Here is a 9,166-nt window from a genome sequence, read left to right as displayed (position 1 = left end):
TTTTTCTTTCTCACATTCTTTTTCTCTTTCACTCTCTTGATTTTTCTCTTTTTCTTGCTCACAATCACTCTCAAGGGGAGGCTCACTCATGTTCACTCTCTCATTGCTTTTCTTAGGAGCACTCTCTTCCAACACCTTCCCACTCCTAGTAGATATGGCATTAACGGGCCTCTTAGGATCTAGTCCTTGGGGTGGAAGTTTGGAAGTGCTAGCCCCTTCCTTCAAAGCATTGTCCAATTGTGAAATTTGAGTTTCAAGCATTTTATTATGAGTCATTACTTCATTAAACTTCTTGTCACTCGTGGCCATGAAAGTGTTGAACATTTTGGTTTGACTTTCCATCATTTCCTCTAGATTGGACTTAATAGGTGGTGCTTGGGCATAATAGTTATCTTGGGGAGCTCTATTTCCTCTCACATTTGAATTGGAAGCATTTTGATTAGAAAAACCTCTACTGTTATTGTTGTTCCAATTATTCCTATTATTAGAGTTCCCCCCTTGGTGATATTGGCCTTGATTCCCATAATTCCCTTGATTATTATGGTTATGGTTACCATAACCACCTTGTTGGTTGTAGTTACCTTGGGGATTTTGGTCCCTTTGGTTCCTATTACCCCATTGGTTTTGGTTATGGTAATCATAATCATTTCCTCTTTGGTTATAAGCATTTCCCCCTTGTTCCCTTCGATTAGGTGGTAAATATCTTTGATTGTCATTCCTAGGTCTATTATCATAAGACAAAGCATTAACTTGTTCATTTTCATTATCATTACCCTCTTCATAATGGGATTGGGGTTGGGAATCATAATTACAAGAAGAGGTATCATGGTCATATGACCCACAACTTTCACAAAACAAACACCCATGTGGTATGTTATTAGATGTAGAAGGAGAAGAGTTAGAATTCATACCTCTCCCCTTAGATTGGGAGGGATGCTCTTGTTGTGAAGTGGAAGTCTCTAGTTTTTCCTTGATAGATGTCATCTCCTTGCCAAGGTTGGCTATTTGAGCTGTCAAATTATTGATGGCGTTGAGGTGATCGACGGAGTAGACCGCATTTCCTCCTTTTCTTAAAGACTCTCTCTCTCCTTCTTGCCAATCCATGTGGTGTCTCACCACATCCTTAATTATCTCGATGACTTTCTCCTCCGTTTTGTTCATAATCGACCCACCCGCTCCCGCGTCCAAGCTAGTCTTTCCTTGTAGGCTCAAGCCCCCATAGAAAATTTGAAGCACTTGATATGACGGAATGCCATGATGAGGGCACTCCCTTTGATATTCCTTGTATCGTTCCCATGCCTCATATATGGTTTCACTAGCCTTTTGATGGAAGCCTTGGATCAAAGCCCTTGCCTCGATCGTCTTCTTTTGAGAATAGAATCTCCCTAAGAAAGTCGTGGTGACCTCGTCCCAAGTTCTCAAGGAGTTAGGCCTCACCTCCTTCTCAAGCCATTCAAGAGCCCTTCCTATCAAAGAAAAAGGAAATATCTTTAGTCTCACAAACTCTTGAGTTACCCCATTTACCTTGATTGTGTTGCAATATTTTTCGAACTCGTTCAAGTGTGCAAGAGGGCTCTCATGTTTTGCTCCACTATATTGCCTCCTTTCAATCAAATTTATCATCGCGGGCCGAATCTCGAAGTAATTGGCTTGAGTGACGGGTGGAGCAATGCCTCTTGAAGCTCTATAAGCTCCCGGAGTTCCCAACTCCTTTAAAGGTCTTTGAGGTGGTGGTTCCGCGTCACCCATTTGATCTCGATCCTCCTCGAAATTGGTCTCTCCAGTTGGGGGAGTATTAAACGGCCTAGAACCGGCTCTTTTTCTCCTTCTATAAGCTCAATCTCGGGATCATAAGGTACCAAGATCCTGTTATGAGTTCTGCGCATACACTCTCAACAAACGCAATTAGTACCAAGGCTACAAGTGTAGCCAAAAAGAAACAATCTTTTTGAAATTTTTTTTTTTGTTTTATGGTGAACTAGACTCAAGTAATCAATTAGCAATCAACAACACAGCTCCCCGGCAACGGTGCCATTTTGATGGGCGTTAGAACGGTCTCTCATTCCACACTCAATCAAACACATTTATTAACAAACACCTTACAAACCAAGCATAATGACAAGTAAGAGTTCGGTCCACAAGGAACGGGATATGGTTGCTAAAGATCTTAACACTTAAGCTAATTCGAAGTCAATGGTGAATTGGGGTTCGTCAAGTAGACAAACAAACTATGGTTCTAAATCAATGGATTAAAGACACTAGGGAATGGGATCCACTCAACCAAGGCAATTAGGCAAACGGGGAGTAAAATAGACAAGATATAGCAAGGACTATATGTAAAATCAACCTCATGCAATAAGAAAACAACTCACACTACTAAACTTAGATTTCTCATTAGTCTAACAATAGATGATACATAATCAAATTGCAATAAGTAATGAAATACTCAATTTACACTTCCATGTCAAATTAGGCATATCATGCTATCAAGCTCCTAAGTCAAGGGTAGCTAATCCTATCATGAAGAACTAACAAGCAATCTCATATAATCAATTTAATTGCAATACAAACATCAATGTTTCTCCCACATTGCATAATTAACCCAAAAGGTTGAGCTTCACCCAACCCCTAGCAAGAAGACTACTCACAACTCATGTTTATCAACATGCAATCAACAATTAGGGTTCTAACTACTTCAATAATTTGGGAAAAGTGGTTAACAATTGAAATAACTATCATCCAATAACAAATTACCAAGAACTAAGAAGATTTAAATAACATGCAAATACCAAATAAAATCTGAAATTAAGTAGAAAAAGGTTGGAGAAATTACTAATTGAAGCTTCAAATGTTGAATACAAATTGCCAAACCTTGAGAATAATTCTTGAATTTCACTAATACAATGATTTGATTTGCTGAAAACTAAGCTATATTAAGTAAAAGGAATGTTCAAACTAAGAGAGGTTTCTGAAAACTAGGCTTTAAAAGAATTTCGTGTCCTTTTTATAAAAACGTTTAGACCAGTTTATATTGGTCCATAATCTGGGTCCAATGATTAAATATTTGGATGGGGCTTTAAAAGAGCTTTCCAACTATGTATTATAATCCCAAATCCGAGTTATAACGAATAAGTTATGGCCAAAATACTAAACTGAGTCTAAATCGAACCTAAGCCCACCTTACCTACGACCCAATGATCAGGTGGAGGGTCCAAAGGATTTAATCTCATTCCTAATCCAATTAGGATTAATTGGAAGCTTCTATAAGCTTCTAAAAGATCTTAATTATTCTTTTTGAAAAGATAAGATTGAAGCATTTGAAATTGAATAAAACTTTTCTTTTTGAAAGTCCTAATTCTATTCGAATTGAAAGACGTTCAAAGATTGTCAGATATTATTTTCGTGCTTCATATTTTTTTTCTGATTCTTATATGGTTGGATAGCTCTTGAAAATAACTTTCCAATGATATATTATAATATTAATTCCGAGCTATAACGAAAAAGATATAAAAGAAATACGAAACTCTATCCAAAACTGACACCGTCCCACTATTTCGGCCATATCGTTTATTCTACAAAATATTTTAATCCGATTCTAATTGGGTTAGAAATTAGACTTCAAGAGCTTTCCAAAAATATCTTATTCATCTTATTCCGATTTCTGGATCAAAGGATATGATAAAAACAAAAACCGCAAAAATTGTTGTCTATCGCAAGAGTTTTATCCAATTCGAATTCTTTTCTTTTCTTGATTCGACCCCTCTTTTTTCCCTATAAATAGAGGTCATATCACCCCTTTTTCAATCATCAACAAGCTTGATCACCTAATCATTCTCTCTTCCTCTCTTTTCCACCAAAAAAAAAATCATTCTCTTCTCTTTCTCTTATATTCTAAGCCTCAAACCTATATTCTTAAATCCTATTCTTCCCTTAAGCACTCTTAGGAGTTTATACGATACCCGAATTTCTATACTTAAACCAAGGCGTGAAAGGTAGAATTAGCTGAGGGTTTGGACCAAATCAACTCAACCTTTTATTTAATTTAATTTACATTTGATTTATTTTTTATTGGAGTTACTAACAATTTATTCATGATGTAGCAATTTAAAGGAACGCGCGGAATGTGAGTAATTAATTAATTTAATTACTTATTTTATTTTCTTATTGCTAGTATCATGATTAGGGTTATTATTTGATTTGACTAACGCTATTATTGTTGAATTGCTTCCAACATTAATGTTTATTCTATTATTTATTTATGATCACCATATTACATGTTAAAGGGGAATATGTAATTGAATATCACGACTAATAAGATAATTTGGACAACCGGTTTAGGTTCCTTTTTAATCTTGTTGTTTAATTAAGTAATCACCAATATTTTAGAATTATGTGTGCATTAATATTCAACCAATTTAGCATAATAATAGTTTGGAGCGAATTGAATTTTGTTTGTATGCCTTTGAGATCACATGAATACTTTTCAATATAAGAATCGAGTAAAGGCCAATACGGGCGAATGTGACTCCATGACTCACTTCGTACCATCATCCCCGATCCTCCTTTCGTGGTTCCGAACCATATGGAGTTAGTAATCTCATGGATTATGAATGGGGTGTAACCTTCACGGGTCAATCGATGTTGCCTTTCGTTGTCCCTTTTCGTGGTTGCCTTTTATGATCCGTGAACGGTTTACAAGTTCCTTAAAAACTTGTTGGCGGCTCCCTACTTTCCTTGTCCCTAATCGTATATGTCAATTCCCACTTCCTATGAGTGCCAAGCATATTCACAACATTCTTTTAAGTAGGCACGCTTCAAACGACGCCTACAATTTGGCGACTCCACTGGGGAGGATTCTTGGTTATTTATCGATTTGAGTGATCGGTATTTAATTGAGATGAGTGGATGAGACTTGAAAGATTCTTGAATTGTATTCCTGCGATTTAATTGGCATTGTCACATATGCATATGCATATTAGGTTACCAATTTTTCCACAATAGTACGTGTTCTACATACATGGCTAGCTCGGGGGATTTAAGCTCTATCAACCCAAAAACTCTCATGGCAATAAGGGCTCATCCGAGTTTTTAAATTCACCCAAACCATGGAGTCGAGTTCGATTTCATCACGAACTCGCGGAGCCGCCCGTTGGCATACACCCTCAAGGGAGGCTGCCTTGCTAACGCTTCCAAACTCTTAACCATGGTACCCTTTGACACCCAAATAAGCTTGACCATAATGGAACGTAGATCTTGACTTTAGGTTGCGAACTTCATTGCATCATTCGTGACAATGTGCTTATGTGTGCATATTTTTATTTATTTATTTTTCTCCTTTTTTTATTAGAGTCGAGTCATAGTTTTTTTTTAATTTTGAGTCAACCCGGATTTTTATTCTCGTATCCTGCATAAGAGTCAACTTGTTTTGGTCATAGCCGGAGTTCTAGAAAGAGTTACGTGTCGTGCTACCTATGGATCTGTAGCCCCGAGTTTTTTCTTTCACTAGTTTAAGGTCCCGTGCAATGCACGGTTTTACTTAATCAAATTATGAATTACAATGTTAATATAACATAAATATATTTATATATAAAAAAAATTTAAAACAAATACTTGAATTTCTTTTCAAAAAAAAAAAAAACTTGAATTAATATTATATTGTTATCAAAAGTTGTTGATTAATAAACATTAAAAAAAAACACTCAAATTTAATGGTTATACGGTTTATATGAGAATAAAATTTATGTTAATTATAACCCGTGCAATGTAATTATATACCCCGTATTTCCCTATTTTGCTGGTATGTTTTGACCGGCACAATATTTTATAGCATACTATAACCGGAAAAATGTTTTATACAAATTTAATTGACTTAACTTTTACGACAATTAATAATCAAGGTTTTATAATTTTTGTCTTATATTTATGTTTATAGTTATTGAATTGTAGTGTTATAACTATAAATAAATCAAAAAATTTATAGTAAAAGCTAAAGTGTCTAATCCTGGTTGGAGCAAAAAAAAACTTTCAAGGAAAAAAATACATTGTAGAATGATACGAAGTACGGGATTATTACATTATTCTAATTTAATATATTACCTTATATGTTTGTTTATTATAGAAAAATACCTATTATAAAAATTATAAAAAATATGCATATAGAATACATTTCGAATATAATTGCCAAATTGAAGGTTAAATATTATAGGTTATATAAATTGATATTAATGAAGATTTTGTACAAAAAGAAAAAATAAAAAGGGAAAGAAAAAAGTGGCGGGAAAATTTTTAATCAGAACATGACAAGTGTCATGTTAGATTCGCCTTTAGTATTATGTAATTGATTTGGCGTTGGTTTCGTCCCAATCAGAGTCACAGAACAAAAGTTATAACCGATATACTACAGCCTGTCCAGTTTAGGTGTCTTTTTATTAGTGTGCAACCTCTTATTTTTATTTTTTCTTTTCGTGTCAAGCTAGTCTTAGCCAAGTCCTTTAATCCGTGTCAACTCATAGAACATAATATTATAGATTTCTATTTATTTATTTATTTATACCCATGAGTCCTAACTCTTCTAGAATTCCACTCGTCTTCCTAGTTACTTGTGATTATTGTGCTAACCTTAACATGTGGTCTTTGTCTTTTATTGTGGTTGATCTTATTTATGACTAACGATTGCCAATGGACCGTTTTCACCTAGTAAATAGCATAAACATTAAAATTGGACAAAATTAATCAAGTTAGTTTGTCTTTTAGTCTTCCATGCTATTTGGTCCTTGCGTCCTTCGTTTTTTCACTACGTCCTCATGTCTAGTCATACGATCATACCACGAGTCTTAATAAACTCACCTAATCACACATGTTGAGTCGTTGCACACACTTTGTCTTCGAGTAATGCACTATATTGTTTGTAATCGTATACTAGGACCATGCATGCGTCGTTTTCCATGGTAATAGGAATGAGTTGAGTATTTCCCATTGGTTTTGAAAATTCTTTCATATACTCTTCCTTTCCAATCTGAGTATTGAGTCAATGCATTAAGTGAGCTCATTTTTTTCCATAGTACTCGTGTTCAAGAATCACTAGGTAAGAGTTGGAAGAATAAGGGGAACGTCATTCCTTCCTTCTTTTCTTCTAATCAAAGCATCAACAACAGCAAATTTCTTGTCCCCCCTGACGGTAACAAGTAATTCATAAGCATCCATGAAGACGAAGCACAAGACAAGTTTCCATACAAGATTTCATGCTTTTTTTTAATCTTTTGTTCCAACCCTTTTTCCCTAATAAGTCTAGCATAGGTTCTCCTTATCCTTATGTCTCTATGCCATGTTCCATCAATAAGCATTTCTTTCCTTTGAATTCGATCATGTCATTCGCAAAAAAAAAAAAAAAAAAAAAAAAAAAAACCCCGCCGAACTAAACACAAGGTACACCAATGATTTGAGGCACCTTTGCAACCCTGTCATTCCCTTTAAACCATTTTCAATCACATCCATTTCTTCATCAACCACTTTGAGCCTCGTCTAACGTTTGGCCTTTATTTCTTCAACCCACATTCACTTAACCCAGGGATGGAAAGATGTGCAATTTGTGTAACAGTAAGAAAGCAAGTTCAAATAAAAAAAAAAAGAATAAGTAATAAAAAAAAATAAAAAAAAACAATGTCTAAGGGCAAGTGTTCCAATGTCTTTGATATGAACACGTCTCGAATTGCGTCTCTCATCGAGTGCTTGGTACCGTGCCTGAGAAACATGAATGCTAAGTGAGTGATGAACCGCATGATCTGAGATTGTCTACATTGGTTCAAAAGAATTTTTTTTAAAAAAAAAAAATAATAAAAAAAAATAATTCAAAGCGAAAAAAAAGTGAAAAATAAAACTTGCAAAATCAATTTTTCAAATACACAAATACACATCTCGCGGGGATTCTCTCGGGTCTTGAGCCTTTCACCCTTTATTCTTCACCTATCAGCTTAACCATTACAACCCTTGAAAGACCTCTTTGAGATGTACATACACTTGTGCAAAGTTCGGTTAGAGCTACGTTCGGCCTGATTCCTAACGGATACGTAGGCAACCTTACATTGAGGTGCGGCCACATTCATATTCATATCCATGCATGATCAAGTCATATCCAATGCTTACCCTTACCCATATAAATCCAGACTTGGGGGCTTAAACCCACGTCGCTTAGCTTACCCAGCCTAAAGAGTCACCATCTTTGACTTCTCCCATATCTTTCCATCACCATAACCTTTGCCGCCAGCCTTAGTATCACTTTCACACACATCACTCACACATACATGGCCATATCATCACCCTTCCCTTTAGGAACCATTTTTCATGAAATCTTGTTTCAACACAGTGCATGTTTCATCATCTTTCAAGGCACCATTCATTGTAAGAAACATTGTATACGTGCTTAGCTTTCAGACCTAAGCAATATTCATTGTTTCATGTATAGCATATCGTGCTTAGCTTCCTCACCTAAGCGACTATTAAAGATCTGTAATCATATGAGGCATATCATGCTTAGCTCCTTGACCTAAGAAACTTTCGTTGTTTCATGCAATCACCAGGTATATGTGCTTAGCTTCCAGAACTAAGCAGCGTTCAAGATCGTTTCTTTACACTATATATTATGTTTAGCTCCATGACCTAAGTTCATTCATCTATTGTGTCACATGATGTAATTGTCCTTAGCCTCCTAGCCTAAGAACATTCATCATGCATATATTATTATTAAGACAAGAAATTTAAGTTGACAAGAAGAAAATCCATGTGATTTATCTCACTTCGCTCAATGAGGAAGCTCAAAAATTTTTCCTTTTTTTTCATGTATTTTCTTTTGCGGAAGTTCAAAAACTTTTTCAAAATTTTCTAATCGAGGGAAGTTCAAAAACAAAACTTTTGTTTCACGTCTTTCTTTTTCGGGAGAAAGTCGGTACCCTCCACTCGTCTCATGACAAAAATGACGGAAAATTTTTGCTTTTTGCATTGTTGATTGCTTGTGTTTGCTCATACATTTAAATCATACTTATACACACACAATCACAAGTCATACACATGTCATGTCGTGTCAAGTCAAACTTGGTCAAGTCAGTTGGTCAAGTCAGTCATAGACTACACGAGTCCCTTGGCAAATTTTATTTTGCAGGTCTCAATTACA

General features: G+C 35.4%; 1 non-coding gene across 1 annotated transcript; it reads left to right on the top strand.

Annotated features, from left to right (window-relative positions):
- Positions 1-1,249: 1,249 nt before the first annotated feature.
- LOC145621826 (small nucleolar RNA R71) lies at positions 1,250-1,355 on the top strand. The gene has a single exon (XR_014108621.1). It is a non-coding gene; the product is annotated as a small nucleolar RNA R71 (small nucleolar RNA).
- The last annotated feature ends 7,811 nt before the right edge of the window (positions 1,356-9,166 follow it).

The sequence above is a fragment of the Chenopodium album genome, chromosome 27 (genome assembly GCF_948465745.1).
Source record: "Chenopodium album chromosome 27, dcCheAlbu1.1, whole genome shotgun sequence".
NCBI classification, from domain to species: domain Eukaryota; kingdom Viridiplantae; phylum Streptophyta; class Magnoliopsida; order Caryophyllales; family Amaranthaceae; genus Chenopodium; species Chenopodium album.
Note: the sequence above shows the minus strand (reverse complement) of the source record. Positions and strands in the feature narration are given on the sequence as shown.